The sequence below is a fragment of the Ammospiza nelsoni genome, chromosome 2 (genome assembly GCF_027579445.1).
Source record: "Ammospiza nelsoni isolate bAmmNel1 chromosome 2, bAmmNel1.pri, whole genome shotgun sequence".
NCBI lineage: Eukaryota > Metazoa > Chordata > Aves > Passeriformes > Passerellidae > Ammospiza > Ammospiza nelsoni.
In genome coordinates this window covers 8743144-8767488 of record NC_080634.1, presented here as the reverse complement: position 1 = coordinate 8767488, position 24345 = coordinate 8743144, and the positions used below count along the sequence as shown (strand labels likewise).

At 39.4% G+C, this 24345-nt stretch overlaps 1 long non-coding RNA gene across 1 annotated transcript in view; it reads right to left on the bottom strand.

Moving 5' to 3' along the window:
- Positions 1-20801, bottom strand: part of LOC132069775 (uncharacterized) — a 60945-nt gene extending 40144 nt beyond the window's left edge. The window contains exons 1-2 of the long non-coding RNA XR_009417824.1: positions 20732-20801; positions 12813-13060 (exon numbers count right to left, since the gene is read on the bottom strand). This is a non-coding gene — a long non-coding RNA (uncharacterized LOC132069775). The remainder of the gene's footprint in view (positions 1-12812; positions 13061-20731) is intronic.
- Positions 20802-24345: the final 3544 nt, after the last annotated feature.

Genomic DNA, 24345 nt, shown 5'->3' with positions numbered 1-24345 from the left:
CAATTCTCTTCTTCCTTTTACAGTTTTTTGTTGTATTAGTTGGCCACTGCAAGCCTCTCTTGCCCTGCTCTGTTTTCCATGTAGATAAAGCAATCTATTCTTCACTAGACATGTTATTTCCCACTGTCTCCCCAGCAGCTCACCTGTGCTCCAGGTGTCCAAATCCATCAGGTCAGGACCAGGCAGCCTCCCCTGCTGCTCTCAGTGCTACGCTGGGCTCCATCTCTGGCTGCACCTTGCTCCACAGCCCAATCCTGAATCACATCAGGCTACTGTGGAGATGGCCACTATTCAATTCTAGAAGGCTTCTATTACATACTGACTGTGCAGCTCTGGCTCTGCCTCTCAGAGCTCCATGTTACAGCTTGTGTCCTTCTTCTTGCGGATGGTATATCATACATAGTCCAGACTTCCAGGTTCCCAGGTCTGCCTGGCTGTAACTCATCTGGATTTTTAGGCTCTCAGGGTCTTGGTGTGCCTGACTTCACTATCTCATTTGTCTTAGGTCTGCAGTCATCTTCCTGAACCACCTTGGGATCACATTGCTTAATATTAAAGTCCTTTTTCCCAAACCACCTTACTGCTCTCTCTACAGTTCGCTACCCAAATCACCATGGGATCACATCGGGCTCACCAAATGTTGTCATCTTATTGCAAAGCTCCCATATCTTCTCAGTGATTTCTCATGTGCAGCTCCTCACAGCACAACCAACAAACTCCAACTCCCTTCTCAACCACCTGAGCCACTCTTTTATAGCACCCTTCTAATTGGACACAGCTGTGGCCTGTTAAGGGCAGGCCTGTTCCTAATCTTTGGTGATTGGCACAGCTGCAACTCCTCAGGTGTGAGATTACCTACTGCACTATTCTCTTACATTCTATCTCCCCACAAAATACACCTTCAGGTACATGACTCACCCTAAATACAAATTTTTAGGAGGAACCAACTCTGGACACAGTCATTGGTCCCCACTGACATTTTGGTCAAGCTGCTAGAGTGTAACAGTGCAAGCCTATCCTGAAGATAACTGACTTGGGATGGGAGATTCCTTCCCACTGTGGGCACCTGGTTAACATTTCAGTACTATCTAAAACTGCAAGGAAATAAAGCTGTTCTTCTCAACACTTCCAGAAGACATCTGACACACAGCCTGCAAGGGAGTCCATCACCAAACTGCTAAAGCAGATGGTTTTCTCCTCCATTCTCTGCACATTGAAGGCTTAGCCCATTCCCAGTCGGTTCCTCATTGTCACTCATCTGTGACTTGACTCTCCATCTGTATTGCCGTATGCTGAGTGATAAGGTCAGATCAAAGTCCTATCCACAATTAAAAATAAAAACCAAAAAATCCTGCTATGTAGCATCTTAGGCAAACAAGACAAAATTTAACAGCAATATTAAAAAATTTCTAACTCCCACCTCAAATGAAAACATAACCATTCTGTAAGTACATGAGTATAAAACTAGGGTTAGTTTCAAATTCTGCCAGTGTTCAAGTTCATGGCTCAGAAAACAATACTCTGGATTGCTTAAGGGTGTTGTTTTCAAATCTTATTTTCTCTTTATCATGCATTTCTGCAAAGAAATAAAACACTATCAGATATTCTGTGTAGTAACCATATGTGGATAAAAAACGAAACCTGCAAAGCAGCTGAAGTAAACTATTTCACAACAAAACTGTTTTCTCTCTCCGTCTCATGTTCCTTCCTCACCCTGGCATTCTAGAGCACCCAACGAAATGGTGGTGAAATTTATGTAGTTACTCAAACCTCCAATGTCCCTAAAACTGCTGACACAACATCCTTCTCTCAGGACGCTACTTCTCATGGGTGATGAAGCAAAGAACACCTTTATCTGCACATGTCAAGATAAGTAAAATTCATGTCAGCCCTTGCAAAACAAAACTACTGGTGCAGAAGGTCACTAACCACTTCAGGCCAAACACTGCACTAAGGAACTTATCCTGCAAACTTTTCCGCTACAAGGCAGGGTCAATGGAGAACATGAAGAATATATGTATATAAGTGAGGTTAAATCCTTGTTGAGGGACTTTTGCATGAGCTAGAATTATTATCCTGAATATTTACTGTTGTTCTGGAGTATTGAAATAGAGTTACATAATAAAAGCTGTTATAGTTATTCTCCTCATAACCTAGGAAGAACTGTAGGTGTGATTATAGATAAACTAGCAATTCAGCAAAGCATTTAACCTTGTGCTCTACAACTATCCCTACTTAGCAAAATCCTTGGACTCAGATGAAAGTTTTAAATGCTCTAGGTAATAAACAGCAGTGGAACAGCAGCTAGATACTGAAATTACCAGCTCAGGAGGACAATTTTTATGCCTATGCAAACTAATGGCAGTACTTGAAATACCACTGGCCCACATAGTAAACCAACAGCTATATAATTGCAAAAGAGGAAGGAAGAAACAGCTGAAGTAAAAAAAAAAAAAATATATATATATATATTTACCTAAAATCATTAACCATCTAGAACATTTCAAACCATTTTTTCTGGCTTAGTACTGTGTAGATCAGTCAATGGGGAAATGGAAGCACAAGAACAGTTCAGGTACACAGAACTGCTTCTCTGGTGTGACTGCCCAACTTGTAGCAGTTCCTGGTTGAGGATGTTCCTAGCTCTGAGGTCACATCTGTATTTTTACTCATCATGTTTCATATACAATATTTTTTCCTTATTCAATTGATGTTTTAATCCATTTTGGCCACTGCAGCATTTGCCAACGTGGTCCATAACAATAGAAGCAATTCCTTACATTTCATAAACATACTGTTTAAACAGATATATCAGATTTCATGAATCAAATATTTGGTTAGTTTTGTGCTCCTTACAGACAAAAAGCCCTTCAGCTGCTGAGTTCAGTAAGGATGGTGCAGGGTACACCAGCACAGACTGCTCAGTGGACCCCCAGGTATCACAATGCCATTCCTGGTATTTTGTAAAGCTGCATGAGAAGGAGGAAACTTCTACATTTGTATCCTTTCAAATGCTTTATTCAACCACTTTTAACACAGAACTGAGTGTATTCTCTTAGCAGGTGAGACTCAGGGACACTGGGTCAGGACCTGTAGGCAGTTTTGGTCCATCTCCCTCCTGCTGCTTTCAATGCTAAGGGAGGGCTGAAGCACTTGCCACTGAGGCCACCTCACATCTACAAATGGGGACATTAAAGCAGGTGTCCCTGCACTGTTCTGTCTCCAGAGCTGGAGAAAGACAGCAGGAAAGCATTGATAATGATTATGTTACTTTCGGCTATCCCATGGGAAATAACTTCATCCAAAAAACACAAAAAGTTCTTGGGCATGACAAAAATCCTTCGTATTTGTCATCACAAGATATAGTCTTCCACATAGATGAATTATTACTGAGATTAAAACCAAAAAAGCAATTTTACCTTCAGTCTCTATTTCCACTCAGGTTGCAGCTCACGAGGGATACTAAAGTGAGCATAAGAAGAAAAAACCCCAATAATCTCTGTATTAAATAAAAAAGTTACCATAAAGAAATGCATTTTAAAAATAAACAATCCATACCCACAGAAAGTAGAAAATTAAAACCATAAATGTAAATTTAAACTTAAGGAAACACATTTTCCAAGTCTTCAGAGTCCAATAATCACCAACAAGCTAGCAACAGACTCCTCTGAAGTGAATGGCATTTCTACATCACTTTCTTGGTTTTTATGGCTTCAGACATCTGGGCTGACTAATACAAAATCAAATCTTGATGGGGGCATGCAGAGGAGGAAATCACATGAACAGCACAATCCAACAAATTGTGGAGTTTTGCAATCATAAAACACCACATTGCAAGGCTCATAGAAATTTTTCATGTAATCAGGGCTAACATAGCTTTAGGAAAAAAAAAACACCTTCAAAGGCTATTTTCAGTATTAATACTTAAACTGAGTTAGTTACTTATTTGAAGTCTTAAATGACTATGAAGCATATTACTCTTCAGATGTAGTTTAATCATTTTCAGGAATGGTAAGCATGGATTTGTGAATGAATCTTATTCAGCTTCACAAAGAGCAAGTAATAAACAACAAGCCTGATTGCACCTTAAGACTTGATTAATCAGTTTCTTTAATTAGAACCCCAATATATCTTGCAATTTCAGGGTGATCAGGTAGATCTCCAATTTGAAATTTTCACTGATTATATTTTGTTCTTTGGAGAAGTAGCAAATTTGTATGGGACACTGGGCAGATGTCAAAGGCAGTGAAAGGGAGCAAGACTTTCCTCCTCTGAGGGATTTACAGAAGCAGTTGGTCTAAATTTGCTCCAAAAATCCCTTTGTATGCAGATTAACCCTCTCTCATTTACATGAGAAAAATCTTTCCCTCAAATCTCGCAGTTGTTATGCACAGTAGCGACTCATGGCTGTCCCTTTGATTACATTATAAATTAATATTTGCCCTTGCTTTCCAATCAATAGGAAAGAGTGTTTTGTCAAAAGGCACGCTGTTGGCAGCACTCGAGCATATTCATGAGGGCTTAGCAGTGATTAGGGCGCTCAGGCACAGGCAGCAGCAGCAGAGCTTCTCCCACCCTGTGCGCTTTGTGTGCTGTGAAACAAGTCAATCACTTGTTTTTAAAATTTTCAAAGTTACATAGTAATAAAATGGCTATAAAAATAGCAACACAATTAGAGTAATTACAATTGGGACAGTTTGAATTAGGACAATATAAGACAATAGAAGCAGAGTTACAGACATCCGGGCACCTTTTTCTGGGCTGCATAAGCCCAAAAAAGGACACACGTTAACAGAGGATTAACTTCTAAAGACAGTAGACCTGTTGTATATTCATATATCTCCTACATGATGCCTAACTTTCATTCAAACACAGGATTCTGTCTGGGCATCCTCAACTTCTTCCTCATAAGCCTAATGGTGTCATCCTACCCAAGCGAGGCATGAAGAAGTTTCTCCTGATAATGGAGCAATAAATTATTTCTCTATAAGATTCAGGTGTCCTGTGACTGCTTTTTCTAAAGAAAGGACTTGCACTGAGATAAAGTACCCTACATAGCATAGCTTCTATTTTCACATTTTGTTATAACCTAAAGCTATATTTAACACACCACTTAAGACAATGAACATTGTCTTAAGCATTACTTTCTAACAAAACACACCTAACATTCATTTTAATATTTGCAAAAGCCCAACCACAAAACACTCATTTTTCACACGTGCTCTGCACCTTGCATCCTTCCTGGATATTTTCCACAGGCTCTAATAGTTCCCAGTTGGCCTCCCCAGGGCAGACCTTTGCACAGCTGGGAAGCCGACGTTGCTATGGAGCACCACCACCATTACTGAACAAAGGTGCAAAACGCTGCATTACAGCTGACACGCAGCTCGGGAAGGCATTAAGTGTCTTTACCAAGCTGTCACTGCCAGCCCTGTGGGACACAGAGCCAAGTCACGGGTCCAGGAAAATAATATACTGCATTAGCAATAACTGTGACAGAAAGCTGAAGGGGTTACGCAGAATTAAGTGTACCACATATGGCCGTGCTTGGCAAAGGTTGACTGAACTAATATTGACTGTTTCAAAGCACACAGCTCTGCTCCAGCCTCTCAGAAACCCAAATGTGTTGCTAGAATGGTGATCTGACCAAGAGTTATTACCTGTTTTAAATATAGATATATAGTAGACATTACATGTCTATTTTGTATATACATATATCTATTAATTTATCTGTATGAGAGTGAATCACACGGTTTTGAAGCTTACACATGCCAGCCTTATTCACTGCCCTATGAATTGTAAATGTACATCCCTACACCACAGTCTATGCCTTATAAGAATATATAAGTAAGCCAAGTAGTGCTCTCCACTATTTTGTATTTCTGACACTCTCTTCTGTAACTTGGAAAAATTTCCATACAGTAAAATGTAGTAAATTAGACAACACTATGATCCATCAAGTGTCCCTGTCCCTGTTAACATCTTCAGGTCTCAGAGTCAATCTATAAAATATGCTTATTCAGATACACTTTTAATCACAGGTTTACACATGAGAGAGGAAATGCTGACTTGTTCTTTTGCCTCCAAATTTTTTTTTGGCGGGATGCTATCAACAGGCAGGTGGCCATAAAAACCCACCAGTTCTTTTTTATCAAGCAAAGTCTTCTCTTGTACTAAAATATAATTTACTTTGTGTAACCTCCCAGTTTAAGCCTTCATATTCCTTATACCTAAGTTTGAAAGTCTCTGACTAAATAAAATGCTCCCCTGGGATCTAAGTATGCATCTTATATAGACACACACAGGAAATCCTGATCTTCATATGACCTTGTGAAAACACTCACTATAAATTAGGGTCTGAGAACAATCAATTCTAGAGTTACCATGGCAGCTGTGGTTACAGGTTACCTTTACTTAACATGTTGGTTCCAATGTCACATGAGGTATGAATCCAGCTGAGCAGTGACAATTTGGCAGAGCAGAAAAAAGCTTCTGATCAAACCAAGACATTGCCCATCTGCTAGAACTTCTGCAATCAACACTGTCCATATCAACCCATTATTAATTCCTACTAAAGAGCACCACACAGGACAACATGAACTTATCCATTCAGGGTTTTACTGCATTATGGCAATATTTAGGTGTTTCCTCTAGATCAGGATGTTTTCCAGAGAAACACACGTAGTGGGAGCAAAAAGTTTATCTCCCAAAGAATAAGACCTTTTCTTTTTCTACAAAGAAAAACACTTATGTTCATCATGGCTGAACACTATTTCATATCAGTATTCCAGAGTAGGTTTGGATGTGGTGATTTTATTGTTGTTTTGCTAGGGATTTTTTGAAATTGCTAAGTATGTTTTTGCTACAGCTAATGAAAAGAATTGAGGAGTTGAGGGACTTGTTTTAAACCTCAGAAAAGTGGGAAGACTTGCTTTGACAAGAAATCACTTCAATTTTATCGGCCAGATGGATAAGGCTTTGCAGATCTATGGAAATGTAAACCATTCCACATTTCTCATCTAACAAAAAAGACACAATATGGAGTTAAATTGTATCTCCATTATGAAAACAGCAAGTCAAATCAGACTCTTTTAAATCTATGAGCTTAATTCACTCTTCAACAAAGCTATTCCAAGTGCAAACATAGGCAGACTTTGAAAAAGCACTACTAAGTAAACAAACTCAAACATACAAGTTATGCTATATCAGTAAAACCTGACTCAAATGCAAACAGTGGCTGGGTTCTTACTCAAAAAAGAATTCCCAAGTTTAAATGAAAATACAGTAGGGGAGGAAAATCACATGATATTACATATTTAATAGGGAATGAAGAAAGCAAGCTCTCCCTTCTCCAAGCACAGCTCCTTTCAGTGTCCCCACTGGAGATGCACAGGAGTTATTTCACACCTAGGGCTGCCAGCACATCACAAGATGCTTTGATGCACCCTGGCCAAGCTTTTTTGCTGCTATTTACATTCTGCCCATTGTCTGACTTCACTGTCCACTACAAAAAAAACCTGCTAAATAGAGTGTACACATATAATCCATGGAGACCTGGTCAACTGCTACCTAACATCAGTTAACTTTGACTTTTAAATATGCAGCACAGCTGCATATTTATGTGACATAAATGCTTACAACTATCCATATCCAATATACTTACAAAAAAGGAGAGTTTGGATTAATATTACCCATGAAGGTGCTGTTGCTTGACACCACATTAATTCAGTTTTCTCCAGGGGAATCTATTCACTGCAGTGGTGCAGTGAATAGCAATACCACAGTAAGTAGTTTTTTAATAATTTCTGATAATTCAATAATTTCAGAACATGGTCTGGGGATGTTATAGCTACAGATAATGAATATTTTATATACTTTTTTTAAGGATTTTTTTATTTCATGCCGGACTGACATGGAACAAAAAGAATTTAAACTGAGGGTTTCTAAAACGTTGGAAAGGAGCAAATAGGAGTTATAGAGTTGCCAGCCTTTCTCCTAAAGTAACATTGTCTCTGTTAATAAAATATTTCAAGTCCATTACTACTAGCGCAATGCAGGTTTTTTGTTAAATTTTGGGGTTTAAGTGCATCATACCTTTATTTTACCACTTGCCCAAATAATTCAAATCAACACTGGTAAAAAAATGACAGATGTCCATTAGCATAAGTGACTGATCAAAAAATAACATTAATGCCTTATTACTTATAACATATTCACCCAAATGTTTCATTAACTTCGTAATGCAATATTAATGAGAGAGATAACTAAAATTTTCTGGACCCAGCAAGTGCAAACCGCCAGCTAATCATTAAACGCCAGCTCTCCTTTCACTTAGTTTCATCTGCACAGGTTCCTCACAAATTCCCATTCACAGATCACAAAAGAACAATTTGGGTTACTTCAAGAATTAATTAGACATCTGTATGAAAGCCACTAGAACAACTGCTCCTCCTGCGAGTTCATAAAGCTGTTTAATTTGCTCTTGTATTTTCATTCAGAGGAGCTGGCAACACCACAATAAAACGCAGCATGCAGAGATAGCAAGCCAAATTTCTCACTTAATTGTTCACTTTCATTTACTATGCTCATTTAAAAGAAGCAAGCACTAACACCTTTTAACCTCAGCAGTGACACAGCTGGGGCACTCCTCACACATAATGCCGAGTGACTTGGAATAACGCGCCCCTTGTCAATCTGTAAAGAGCATTCAGGTTGAGATTTAAAGTCTGTGCTTGCATTAGCAAAAGGCTGAAAACCCCCCACTCTTGTACAGTTTAGCTTTTATTATGTTTATGTCTTGGCAGCTAATTGCCTGAAGAAAGGAAAAGAAAACGCTGAACAGGAAGTATTGAAATGTGTATTAAATGCTGAAGAATAATAAAACAGCATAATTACTGATTTCTTTTCTTTTCTGGAACATCTTACCTTCTTCACTGAGGAGTTAAATAGCCATTTGAATGATGCTCTTTTGCAAAGCTGTCTTTATAGAGCTGCTATTGAGCAGAAGTAATAGACAAGCTCCTATATGGGACACAGGACAGATAGGATTTCTGTATTCAGCAGAGGTATTCCACAAGAAACTTGGCTTAGCCATGGAAATAATGTCACTGAAAAGTCAGAGTGAGCCCTGTGGAGAGCTAATTGAGGGTGGAGACGAGGATAATCCTCCCTCTGAACAGCAGCCCTGGCTAACCATAGCTAATATCTGCTGCGTACTACAGCAATATATTTTTCTAGTCTCCCACCATGGAGCTGGAAAGATTGGTGCATCCTTTCTCCCTCAACCTGAAAGTCCTTTTAAGATTTTCAAATTTGCTATCTGCAAAGAAAACCTAGCCACTCAGGCTCATGTGCAACGTGAAAACTGGCTGGAGCATACCAGCACTGATGTCCATCTGTCAGCATGGCACTTAGCCCAAAGACAAGGTGGGACGCCAGTTCCAGCAGGGCGTAGGTGCCAATTAAATACAAATTTAGAGTGATAGCCTGCAGAAGGCAGAAAACAGCATAAATTCTGCAAAGAGGCATTACTGATGGTAAATACTGCCAAATGTTTTATTGTAAGGGATCACTTGTGTTTATGATAGCAGGCATTATGAGTCAGATCCAAATCCCACAAAAGTCAAAGTAGCCTTCCAAACACTGCAGAGAGTATACATATGTAACGCGTGTCACAGCCTGCTCTTGCTAACTTGAATAGCAAGACTATTTAATTCATCAGAACAACTGAGGCCTTAGAGAACGTGCTTTTTCCCAATCAATCTGCATGACAGTGAAAACTCTCTCTGCACAGAAAGCACTAATTAGGTGTGATTGACAAGGCAAAAAGAAAGACTGCAATGCTTGCCCTAAAAAAAAAAAAAAACCCACAACACAAAAGTACACTATAAGAAAAGCTTGGCTGGCTGCAACTCCGTTTTCACCCTTCCCTGTGGCAAAAAGGTTTCAATTAAGCAATACTCATGTCAGCTACCTCCTAAATAACTTCCGAAACAAATGTGCTACCAAGATAAACAAAACCTGGAAATTTGCATTTATTCTTCAGTGAATCATGTTCAAAGAAGAAATAAAATGCATCAAGGCATTGCTATTGTTGTTATTTTTCATTGACAGACTCAAATTTCCTTCTCAATTCCCTCCTCCTTGGTTTCACTACCTACCTTCCAACCTCTGCTACTCCAGCCTTCCCCTCCTCCAGAGACAAAGGGAGATGGAAAAAAAGCACATCACAAAACCCAGTGGTTCCTGTGAACTGCAAGACGTGAGAAGGGAAGGGCTGCAAGGGCCAAATAAAGAGAGGCAGTGGTTGAGGACCAGCTGATACCAAACAAGTCAGGTCTAACAGGTGTGGATCCAAATTAAAGCTTCTGGAAGCAGCTGGGTGCAGGGGGAATTGAGAGGGCAGTGGCTCAGAGAGGACAGACCATGAGCAGGGGTGGGTTGTCAGAGTTAGGGACTGTGGTGCTGGACAGGGCATCCAACCAAGCTTCTGGAGCTCTGTGGTGACAGACTTGGAAGGCAGGCAGATGGAGCACAGAGGAGGAACATGGACCACCTCACACCAGGCTTTCAGAAACAACCACCATGCCAAATTCAAACAGCTCTTCCTCACTTAGCTTTTCACCCCCTCAACCTCTAACCTAGCCCTGCTCTCCCCCATCCATATCTGTCATCTCTAGATGTTGGCAAACACTGCCAATATTGGGATCCAACTCCAATAGACAATAAACACAGATAAACTGTTGTCAAAGTTTGCAAGAGAGGTAACGCTGGGGCTGATGCAGCTCATGAACTCACCCTGCCACTTGAAATGGAAGTATGTTGCACAGGCACGCTGTTACAGTAGGAGAGTTGAACATCTTGGTGTTAATATAGTTCTAATGGCTTGTTTCTGTGAGGCGTATGTATCACTCAAATAACTTTCCCCTTCTTAAGCTTTACTTGAAGCTGTCTGACCAGGGAAATAACACCTCATTTCCAATACCTGTCTTTGTTTCTTCTGTCAAAATCACAGCATTTCAAAGTGTCAGATTCAGCTATCAGGCAGATTTCTGCCACTACAACAGATAGAAAAAAAAACAAACAATCTTGTTGGTGTTGTTTCAATTTGGAGACAAAATTGAAAAAAAAAAGCCCCAAATAAATAAAAATACCATAAAATCTCTTTAGAATACATTTCATAAACAATTCAACATTAATTTGCATTAATTCATGTAGGAGGATTACTAGTGTCTGCTTTACAAGAAACTGAACTTTACAGGGGCGTGTAAACATCTCTCCTGCATTAGAATAAGACATAAGTTTGTGGGGTTTTTTTCCAGAACGCTTATCATCAAATGTTTGATAAACCCAGCATCTTTAGGTGCCAGCTTGGACTGGGGTACTTTTACTATTCAAATCTTCCCTTAAAGAAGCCTTAAAGAATGAATTTTGTATTTGAAGGAAAAAAAAGACAATTTAAGAACTCTGCATTTGTATTCCGTTTTCTTTCTCTCCTAGAACAACTCTTCTTCTCTCTGAAAAACATTAACTGCAGCAACTTTCTCTTTATTGCGCCTCTATACAGTCTCATTTACTGAAAATGGGGAAGTCAAGCTTCTGGAAGGTTTAGGGATGGAAGAATTGCAGTCTAATTTCCAGTTCCTGCAAAAGACCCTGGTAAAAATCACTTTTGCTGAATTCATCACTGAAAAGCACAGAACAAGTTATCCCTAACAAATACAGAACCTCAGGTAATATTCCAGCACAGAACAAAATTCATCACACTCTAAATCATACAAAAATTTCACAAAAGATAAATAATTATCTTTCAAACACTGGTATACAAACAGATGATGGGTACCCGAAACAGCAACCACTTGATAACAAAGGATTATAAAGCACAATGCAGTCCTTCAGTGTGGCCTAAGCAATGCATGTCTGCAAATTTGTCAGTGAATTGTAAAACCAAAGGCCTGTTATTGAAATTATCTTGCAAGTGGGTGTTTCTTGCATTCCTTGTAATGTATGACAGACATGCCTTAAACTTCCCAGGAACTGAGCTCAAATTTAACAGGATCCCAAATCATTAAAGCTCATTAAACTATAATGACAGGAAATTTTAGTTGAATCTACAGTGTTAATACACAGTGTAAAGTACAGAGTTTTGATAGAGGATAATTTTCTGCCTTTTTTCTGCCTAGGTCTGAGTAACAAGTTTAAACACAGATAAATTTTAGCATTCCATTGTACATACCCACCCTCCCCCAAAATCAAGACTTGAAATTTTGTGAAAGTCTTAATTCCTTATATTCCTTATTTCCCTATATGTTCTCACACCCTTAACCTTGTGTGTGCTGTCTTTAGGACAGCAAAAAGGCTCCTTTCCTTCCAAGTGACAAGGTGTGAGCACAAATTTCCTGGTAGAGGCTCACAGAGCCTTCCCTAGAGTTTAAAGAACATCTGCCATGCTTTTCCATAAGTAGATGAGTTAAGAGGGGAATATTAAATGGTATCAAATCAGAGTGCCCTAATTTGGCTGCCTGGAAACACACAAAGGGTGATCTCTCAAAGAGCATATAAAGCATAGAGATGGATTATTATTAACACTAACTGTAGTAGTATTAATTTCTAATAAGAAGTAGGGATAATAATATTGTTATTACCCATAACATGATTCCAATTATGTAATAAGGCAATTCAGCCACTTTTTGTCAGAAATGAGTAAACTAGAATCTCTAAAAACTGATTTGGCCAGAAAACTGCATGTACTGTGATGATCACCAGCTAGTATTTCCTGTGTCAGTGTCTGAATTTAAATGGAGCCTTGTTACCTGAGGGGCTGCTATTGGAGACAGATGTTATTGAAGCAGCAGACAAATCCATAGATTTAGGGACACATTTAATGATCTCTCCAGATGCAAGATTACTGGCTGAAAGGTGTTTCACAAGTGGATTTCAGGTAGTCTATGCCCACCTCCAGCTTTATAGAAGTGCATCATGCTCTTGGCATCCTCAGTTCTCACTGCACAGCAGCATGACAATCCTTTTGCCTTTGTTGTGAACTGCAGAGGTGTCAGAGCTACAAAATGAACGCATTAACAATGGCACAATGACTTGCTTGTGCCTGTATAAGTAGAACAAAGTCATGACAGGAAATTGGAAAGATCTGCTCTGCACTACCAGGGCATTTCTGAATGCCAGCTGCAACACAAGCTCTTAGAACCAAATCCCTCACTAAAATAAACACAGATTTGGACTATTAAACCTCTTCCTACTAAAATACTGATTTCGCTCAGTATTTGCTGGTCTGGAGGAACCTAAAAGGAGGACAATCTTTCCAAAATCTCTTCCTCACTTCTTGCATCTCTGCTGCATCCACTCTAGCACAACACACAGAATTTCATTTACATAAAGTGTCCCTAGTACTGGATTACCACACAAAGGTTTGGTTTTTTTTTTCTTCCCATCCATTTAACAATTCCTCAAGGAAAAGTGCCCAAGCAGAGGCCCTTCCTGGCTAAGATGGGTCTGTTGCAATGGGTTCATTTTGATCCTCTCCTCTGGACAGAATGTGCTCCATCACCAGTGCACCAAGCAAGGCTGTTTCCCACATCCTGCTGTTTAACTCTGAGCCACAAGACTCACCAAAACCCAAATAACTCCAGACAAGCCTGTGGTCATTGCCTTCACCCAACACTGCCATGGAAAAGAGTTCACTGAGGATCAAGCACTTGACTGTTTGAAGGAAAACTGATTTGCTCCAAGGTGTAACTCCAGAAAGTCTCTCTTGGTACCAGAGCTCAGGCAGGAGCAAGTTACTCAGCCCTTTCCAGCACTGGGAGGTGTTGCATCATTTTAGAGGCACACAGTGAGTATGAGCCTGCCAAAAAGAAAATGCTAGCCTAGCTGAACCAGATCCAAACTGTGCCAGGGAAACTCCCACTGTTCCTTAAGCTACAAGGATGAAAACACTCACTCAGATTATACAGGGTACTGAAAAGAAAAAGAAGAAAATAGAAATTGATATTTTGCAGTTAGAAAGTAAGGACTTCTACCAGTTTTACCAACAGGCAACATAATGGATCATTACCCATTACATCCATATGCAGAAGCCCAACAGATTTACAGGCATCCTACAGCTCATTAGCACTAGAGATAATAGCTGTTGATTAAAAACTGACACATTGATCATTTGCTCATGTTTTTGATTTGCCCAAAGCTTCCACACAACTCCTTACAGTCTCCTGAAGCATTCTATCCCCCAGATCATGAAAACTATGGTCTCAGCTTCATGAACACACATCCTGAGTCCATCTATTTATGGTATTTATGCAGCATGTCCTTTGATAGGTTCCTGCCCATATAATTTAGTCATAAAATCGTGCCAGGCCCATGACATGATTTGTTTCAAATTATTAAACCACTTTGTTCATTATTTATTATGGCAATATTGTTGCCCTGTAACAGCTAAGGTTATGTTAGCATTTCCATTACAAAAACGGACACATCAGGGGATTTAAAACTTGACTGTAAAAATCTTGCTTTAGGCTGGGAAGCTGCAGACAAGGTTTCAGCTGACAAGCGATTTTTACTTTTAAACACTTTGTATTAAGAATGAAAACAAAACCCATCTCCTAGCAATTTGGCTATAGATAAGGAAGAAAATAATTGCCATTTGCTATCAAATGACTTTCGCATAGACATTTTCCTAAATTAAGATATTTATAGCATGCCCTGGGTCATTTTGTTGTATTTTAAAATTATAAGGCAATTCAACTCTGTAAAGCTGGCCACTATATCTTCTTAATAGTTCAATATTTTATGTATGGAACTCAGAAATTGTACAAAAGCATCATACCCTGCACATGTAAATGTAACAAATTGCTATTTAAGGACACATAATGGACATTTCTTTACCTCAATATCCATACAGAGGGGTTTCAATACAACTTTTCAACCAAATTGAAAACCCCAAATTAATAATAACATTTTTCAACACTGAATAATTCATTGCTTCTCCATAAAGTGCTGATCCTATTGCCTATGCCCACCTCAGCAGTGTTTATGGGACTAGTATATATTTTTTTAAAGTGTGGCTATTATTTGTTTATAGATGCAAAAGCCCAACACAGTATGAAATTATGCTTCTTCCCAGCATTAAGATTAAAAGAAAGAAAAAACTCAATTTTGCCAGTGCATTTGCTCATAATTCAGATGCAGAGCACATCCTATTCTGATGGATTAGAGAGACAGACCATTCACCTTCAAAGAAGGTGGAAAGTAATCTTTGCTTGAGGCACAAATTCCAATACAGTTCACTTTTCCTATTAATGCATAAGCAGATATATGATAAGGATTAGTAATAAGGCCGCATGGTTTCCTGCACTAAGCTGTCTCAGAAATCTTAGGCAGAATTTGTCCATTTGCTTTTTTATATAGGTACCTATCCATAGGCAGCTCATGGGTTACCCAAATTTAATGTATTGGTATATCAGCTGTTTTCAGTTGCAATGATTGAATGAATCATCCCTGAGACAGGAAGCTGGAATTTTAAGTAATCATTTGTTTTTGCTACCTTATAATCAAAAGAATTCTTTATTGCGCACGATTGCAGTTTAGGGAGTGTAAATTTGAGATTGAAATGGAGAAAGAGGAAGAAGTTCAAGCTCACATTTGATCATGCTTCAATATTGAGTTTCATTTCTCTGACAGCTACCCTAAAGTAACCAGAAGACTACTATTTTTAATAATGGAAAGGTTACAGCAAAATTGTAAGTAAAACGTTGAACTCCATCCTTAAAAAAAAAAACAATGCTTGGTAGATACACTCTTCCAGAGACATTTAGAACAAAACATTTTCATCTTGCAACAGCAAAAACAAACATGAAGACTCTAATATTTAAGAAAAAGAAAACATTTGAGTCACATCTCAGAGCTCTTGTTTCTATGATTTATCATATTATGTACTTTGTCATCTAGAGTCAATAATGTTTGCGTGTGAACAAATTTAACCACACTTTGAAGAGACTGGTTTCAGGAGTAGATGCAGACATTTTGCAATCACTATAGATACATTTGTGAACTTATCCTTTCTTTGTTCCCTGTGGTACCTTTATCAAATTTGGCATTTTCATATAAAACGCTATCATTAGTCTCTGATGTGCTTCTTCCCAAATCTTTTTTGCACTCACTTCACTCTGACCTTCCTTTAGCCTTCACAGTCATACACAAACCCCAGAGGATAAGACACCAAGAAATGATTCAGTGTATCCCTCTGTTCAAAGGCTGCAGCAATTACAGAATTGCAAAATCACAGAAGGGTTTGTGTTGGAAGGTACCTGAAAGAACAACTCATTCCAACCCCCTGCCATGGGCAGGAACATTTTCCACTATCCCAGGTTGCTCAGAGCCCAATCTAACCTGGCCTTGAACAGATCCAGGCATGGGGCAGCCACAGCTTCTCTGGGCAACCTGGGCCAGGGCCTCACCACCTTCACAGTAAATAATTTTTCCTTTAAGAAATTGCTTCCGAGGTAATTTCTCCCTAGGTAATTTCTCCCTAATTTACCTCACAGCATTCCCAACAGATGTGTTCCCAAGCTATTCTTGAGGCTTTCGTACCATGGATAACTCACAGTTTTCCCAACAAATCTCTTTCAGAGTTTTACCATCTCTGTCATTGCAAAGATTTGCCAGACATATAGAGGATTCTTCCATGTTGTCATGGAGAATTTATTTGCATCTGTCTGCATATGCAAAGACTGATAGGTGACTCAGTTTTCTCACCTCCTCCAGAGTTAACAGTCTATTACCTCCCTCTTCATTTCAAAATCATGTTCCCGAGTTCATCTGATTGCTTTCCTCTGCATAATTCCACTTCCTTGGAAACGCATTTTCATACGTACCTGTCCCAGCAGATCGTCAGGCTTTTTCTGAATAGTTCAATTTGATCCTGGAAAGGCTGAAAAGCCTTAGCTTCCTTTCTAAGGCAACCCAATACCATGCAAGTCCCAAAGAAGAGAACTTCCTGAATGTCACTTGTGTGACTACATTAAGAAACCTACTAATCATCTCCTTGTCAAGCAGGCCATAAAATAAGAGATCTCAAAATTAGATTCATCATGATGGGGGAAAAAATAAAAATGAAAAGAAATCTGATTATATTTCATTTTTATTTCCTGTGAAGTATAGTTCTGTCCAAAAAGCTTCTTAGTAATATTTAATGTATCAAAAAGAGAATGCTTTACCAAACTTTGCAGTTCAGTGGAAGACACTTAACCATTAGCTTGCTTCATGGTCCAGCAGAGCTGATGTTTCCATGAGCAGAGGGCAGTGATCCAGGTGAGGCTGGATAATGATGTGCTGAAAGCTTGGCTATTACTGGGAGCACTGAGCGTGTACCTTCAAATTGATTTGCAGGTCACCTTCCTGTAACCAGCACACTCTAACACTGTTCTCCTGCCTTTCTTGGCTATCTTCCTCTGTCAACACTCTCTCTGAGTGGGGAGAGGCAACAAACATCAAAGAGACATGAGTTCCTGTTAATCATGTAACTCCATGGAAGACAGTGAATTTTACCTGCTTACTTTAGATGAGAAACAGATTCTTATCTCCAGAAAAGACCTACAGTTGGTTTTCCACACCTTCCAATTTTATTTATAAATACACTATTTGTGTGGTTTAAATAAGCTAGTAGGAAATAAACTATTTGAACAGTTTAAATACCTTAGCACTCAAAAGCTGTTAGAGGGGTGTACACTCACATGCAAGAGCAGCACAGATCACAGATATGGCTCAGAAAGAAACCAACCCAGGTAGCTAAACCAGAGGAGCTGCAACAATAAAAAATGCTGATTCTTTCACCTTCACTGCCCCTGCTCTGCTGTGTTTCTGAGTCAGCACAACACTCCCTGCACTCCACTGCTCCATAGTGCCAGGGCTCTTCCCTCTGGAGAGAGGAAGGGTTAACTGGTGCTCATGGCACCTGTTTGCAGCTCTAGAAACCACAGCACCCATGGTCTCCTGAGCGACCTTGTGCTCATCACTTCAGTTCCTTTGGAAGTCAAAAATCAATTACGCAATTTTTTTTTTCCCAGCACATAGTGCATGTGTATATCCACAGACTGATTTTTCCAAAGATGATTAGAGCCAGGACAAGTAATCAGGTGCTTTAAAAACTCTCATTAAGTACCTTCAAGTAACTGAGTGTTGGAAATTTGAAAATGCATCAATAACTATTTCAGTTTCAACCACACAGTGGAGGTGACAGATACATAACAGCAGCTATTGATCCAGAGAATTTAGTTTCTCCTCCTTCTCTGGGCTTATCCCCTTTGACTGATTTACAGAAAGACATTTCCACTATTTTTCTTGTCAACAGGATACTACATTATTAAAGGGGAGGTTATTGATTGAAAGCCAGGATAGCCTGGGCATCCCAGTAAATTTTCACTGAGAAGGTTTTAAATCACTTTGTGTATGTATTCCAATCTGGAAATACAAAATAGTGTCTGTAATTGTTAGGCAGATTTAAAATTAAGATTCTGAAAAGTTGCTAGCAACAAAACTGAATGCCTACTAAGCTTTTTCCATATTTTCTGTTTGCTTGTTTTAAGTTGGTTTTTCTGAAGTGCTGCCCGTGCCTGTGAGCTAAGCTGTGAAAGAACTGCCTGGAGACTTTGGGAGTAAAATTCAAACTTGTTTTGTGAGGCAGCATCCATTTCCCTGTCAGAAAGAACTACCACAGGACCTCCTTCATGCCTCTCAGCACAGACATGAGATTAAAGTTTTCTCTACAACACCCACGGGGAACACTCCAGAAAGCAGTTTAAAATTTAAACAGATAATTCAAAAGGAAGCCACAATGCAATGGCAGGGTCCACTCGGATGCTGAAGGGGAAGTGGGTTAACCAGGGGCTGGAAAACTCCCCCTTTGGAGTACAGTCCTTTCCCACAGCACCTCTCTGTGCTGTGTTTCAGGGAAGACCCTGATTGATCCCAGAGCTGGGTGGCCTCTTGGCCCAGAGCAGATAAGAACTGGGTTGCAGGAGAGAGGCAGAGATAGGTGCGCAATCAAAAACGTTAGGTTTTACGAATGACCAAAGTTGGGATTACTTAGTGATATCGATTACCTGTAAATTTCTAAAAATAATTTCAAACCAGACCAAAACCACATGGAAAAGACACTTCTTGAAGAAGTTTCATTCTCCTCATAGTCTAACACAGCAGCCTGAAAAACATCTGTATTTGAGACAGAGTGGACAAGTTGTGGGAACCCTTTACCTTGTATTGCCACTGACATTTTTAACTCCTCCAGCTACAGCTTGGATTGTCACTCCTTAACCACATGAACCCTAACCCAATCAAGGGGCTTTTGGATGGTTTAAAAGTCCAAATTAACAATTAGCATTTTTTTCCCTTATAATATGCTGCCAGTCCTGCACAGATCCAAACCAGAAACGGTCTAAGCCCACATATATTTAATTGGCTTATCTGCAATCACCATGTTAAATGATACAAGCCTCTAGTTGATATTCTTAATTTCACTCAGATGAACATCATTTTGATTTACCTTGCATTGGTAAATCAACAGTCACAAACTATAACAGTAACCTGATACCTCAGTCATTCAGCTAAACTGGGGTTTAAATCTAACTTAGGTCAATTTGTGAAACTTATCTTTCTATAACTTTTAGTTTGTTGGTTTGAAACAGAAGGAATAGCTATAGTCACACCAGAATCAGATCTTTCCTTGAAACCCATTTGTCTGCTCTTCATTCCCTTCCCGTTTTTTTATTTCTTATACAATACTGTTTTATGTATTCCTCCCTAAGGCATAAAAACATATCATATGTCATGTGTGAACTTATACACTATTTTGAAATACAGGGATAGTAAATTCTGAACAGTATCATTTTTAACGTCTGAATAACTCCACTGAACAAACCATCTATCAAACACACAAGAAGTCCTCCACAACGTAAGAACTAGAGGAAGAAATAACAGTGTAAAACTTGTCTTACTTCCCTAAAAATCAGATCTTAAACACACCTATTCATTCATAGTAAGGTGTAGATAGTTTTTACATTCATATTTAGTACAGTGTCACAGTCATCATGGTATACAGTTAATCCATGTACCATATGGAGGGATACACTGCTGATTATTGCACCACAAAAACAAAACCCCACAGGCCTGCATAAAATATCTAAATCATTCTTTCTCACTGTTATCCTTAAATCCAAAAACAGCACAATTACCAAAAAAAATGCAATAATTTCTATTAAAGATAAACATTTCTTCTCAATTACACTACAATGAGACAACTTCATAGAATGGCTTGGATTGGAAGGGACCTTGAAGAGGATATAGGTACAACCCACAGTTAAGGAAACATCCCAGTGTGACCATTCTCAATCAACCTCTATGATTCACACTCCCTGTGTCACAGACTGTCACTGCTGGGACTGTCATCCTTTCATTGGGGTGGCTCCAGTGACCCAGTGGGTCCCTGCCTGATTTCATGCACACCCACTCACCACCAGACCAGGCTCCCTCAGCAGCTCAACCCCAGGACTTCCACAGCAGAGTCTCAGATGTCTCATTCCATAAAGCCACTTATCTACAGAGCAGTAACACACAAACAGCCTGAGCTGGTTCCTCAAAGGAGGGACCCTGAGCAAAGGAACCCCCAGGCTTTTACCCCCTCACAGTCCAAGCACATTGTCATCTTATTTCAAAGCTTCCATACCTTCTCAGTGATTTCTCATGGATATCTTTTTGCAGAAGTGACTCCTTCTCCACAGCACAACCAACAAACACCAACTCTCTCCTCACCCAGCTAACCCACCCTTTTATAGCATGTTTCTTATTGGACACAACTGTGGACTGTTAAGGTCAGGTCTGTTCCTAATGTCTGGTGATTGGTACAGCTGCAGCTTCTCAGGTGTGAGACTGCCTTCTGTACTATCTTTATTTTCTTACATTCTATCCCTCCACACAAGCAGAGCAGTCTCACCATTCTTCCCCAGCCATCAGTTCCTGCCGTGCCTCAGTGTCCCTGCCCTGTCAGTGCCACAGCTCCCTGTGCCCTTTGCTGTGCAAGGGGTGGCAGCTCACAGCCTCTTGGCTCAGATTCTCACCCATAGGTGAACCTGCAGCTCCATCTGCAGCTGCATCCCAAGCTCCCTGCACTGAATGTGTTCCTCAACACCAAATGTGTTCCTCAACACCCCTTGCCATGAGCAGGGGCCCTTTCATGACACCAGGTCACTCAAGGCCCCACCAACATGGCTGCGGGGATGAGGCATCTACAGCTTCTCTGAGCAGCCCGTTCTAATGCCTCACCAAACTCACAGTAAGGAATTTATTTCTAATATTTAATCTAAATGTATTCTCTTTCAGTTTGAATCAATTGCCCTTTGTCCTATCACTACATGCCCTTGTAAAAAGGGCATTCACTCTCCAGCTCTCTTGTAGGCTCCCTTCAGATACTGAAAGGCTTCTGTAAGTTCTCCCTCAAACCTTCTCCTCTCTAGGCTGAAGAGCCCCAGCTCCCTCATCCTGTCTTCACAGGGAAGGTGCTACAGCCCTCCGAACATCTTTGTGACCCTCCTCTGGATTTGCTTCAACAGGTCTGTGTTCTTATGATGGGCCCCACAGAGCTGGGCACAGTACTCCAGCTGGGCTCTTACAAGAGCAGATTCCAGTATTTTGATGCAGTCATGAAAACATATTCATAGTGCTCATACTGAACCACAGACAACACCTTAAAAGTGTTTAAAGAGGCTAAAAAGAACTAATTTAAAATTCTTAATGGTTTGGGCCGATTTATCACAAACTTACGAAGAAGCATCTTCAAACCATAAGAAATTCATTGCATTTTGTATCGGTAAGGATGTCATGTACAAGCATCATTTTGGTTGGTAAACCAGCACACCAATGATTTCTATTGAATTCATTACTGTATGTAAAAGTGGGATAGAAGTATCTTTACAGATCATTACTTTCTAGATGTTTATTCAACTAATTATAATCATCCTTTAAGGAGATCTAATCCATCATTTTAATAGGTAAAAATCTCTTTTTTTTTTTCCTCTCTGCACTGCAAACAAGTTAGATGAAACATTAGCTTTCAATTTCACACAGAGATCTTTATTTTAAAGTATATAATGATGGCAGAAGCACTTGTCCATGAATATTTATTAGGTGCCAACCACAGAGATTTCTGTGATTAACTGTGCATGCTGACTGCTTTGCCCTGTGTGCCTTGATAGGCTTGACCACTCTGTGGATTTGGCTGGGGGACTTGAGTCCCTGACAGCAAAGTTTCCAGAAGGCTCCGAAGCTTTTCTTTCTCCTTTCTTGCTTGGATGAGGCAGGGAGGGAATGTGGGTTTGAATCCCAGCAGGACAGGAAGGGCTGGGAATGAAGGGGTCTGGTTCCAGCTTTGGCTGGCCCAGGGAGGGGAGGGACTTAATTGCTTGGGTTTGCTTCAGGGCTTGGATGTTTATCTTTGTTCTTCGTCCCCAATACCCAAATTGGTCATTAGAAGCTTGCGGTAATTGGCAAGAAATTAAGTAAACTATTCTGTGGCTAAGACCATTTTGCCTCATCAATGTGTTGGATACTTTTATAGCTAGTAGGGTGTTAAGAACCGAAGGAGGGAGCCTTGTCACAAAGGACTTCTCTTTTCTAGACTTCAGCCTGTTATTGTTGTTTCATACCCAATTTCCTAAAAGGATGAGTGAATTACAGCCTGAGGGCTGATATTGCTCTGCAAAATTTGCAACAGATTAACTGGGCACACTGACTCAGAGCAGTCAGATCTCCTCCCTCAGCTCATCTCCCAGGAAAGAATGATGGAATTCGCCCTCACAGGAGAACTAAAACCTGTGTGGTAACACAGAAATATTTAAAAGGCTAAATGAGATAGACAAAACTAATCCTAGCAGTATTTAATTTTGTTTTCCTCCTGTTTAACTATTTTTTTAGTGCTCAACTAAAATCTGGGGTCTGTTGAATGTGGCAGTTTTATAAATAGGGATTCAAAAGTATTTCCATTCTGCTTACTTACATAAATTAGCAAGAAATGCACTTTCAATCCTAAGTGATTCTGTCAAGTTGGTCAAAGTCAGATTTAATGAAATTGATGTTAAAACAAAGACTAAAATATCCCCAACATTTTAAAAAATTGACAAAATGTTCAATGAATCACATGGTTCCAGATCATGAAACCTAAAAAGCTCCCTGTAATGAATGTATGATACCTCTTCAAATGCCTTTAGGGGAGATTAAATAGGTAGAACACAATTTCTTGTCAGTATGTCCTTCATGAAGGCCATTTGAGAATTCCAGAATCTTAATATAGCATAAAAATTAGCCATAGAATCAAAATTCTTATAAAATAAGAAAGGACAAAGACCTGACATGTTAACCTCAGAGCAAAAATGCATACTCCATATTTCAATAGATCACAGGGAATCATAAAATACAACATTGGTAATTTCCAAATTACATTGTAAGATCACTACCTTGAAAATACTTCATAACTATGCATTATAAAAGTCTCAGATCTCATTAGCCCCACTGAGTTGAACTCTTCCAATACCCCAAAAATCAGTGCCGACACATGGTTCACCAACAGTGCTGCTGAAATGTTTCAGACATCAATTATTAGAATGAAGAAATCCAGAGAGGTTGGTTGTTTTGTTTTATTCTGGCTATTATCCATGCTCATGGCAGCTGAGATCAATGGAAATATCTCCAAAGTTCCAAATCTTACAGAAGTTTCAATCAAACTCTTGAAAAAAAATTATTTGATAGGCTTGTGATTCTCTTTCTTGTGGAAAATAACCAACAAAAAAAACCAGCATGAAGTTTGCTGTGCTTGCAAGGTAATTATGAATGATAAAATAAGACAGGACAAGCTCCCCCACTAGCTTTTAATATTAAAACCAGAAGTGTAAGCACAGTATGTTTAAGGCATTTGTTTAAATGTCAATATCCTGTCTGCTTCAGCAGCGGTGTAGGTTTTTGTGTCACTTCTCCTGACTGCTATCGATTAAACAATCATGACTGCTAATGAGGAAGCAAAAGGCACTATTTTTAATTCTACACTGCTTTTTAACTCCAGTATTTCAAATGTGAAATTACCTTTATTGTTTTAAAACTCAGTATGTTCTTTGTTATAGACTCTAAAAACTGTAAGCATGTACATTACAGTATCTCAATAATTCACACTCACATCCAAAGGTTATTTTTTTCCTTCCCTCAGAATTCAATTAGTCTTAATGAATTGCCCTACCACAAGCTGCCAGTGAAGCAGAACATATAATCACTATGGATGAAGTTTTCAGGAAAGGC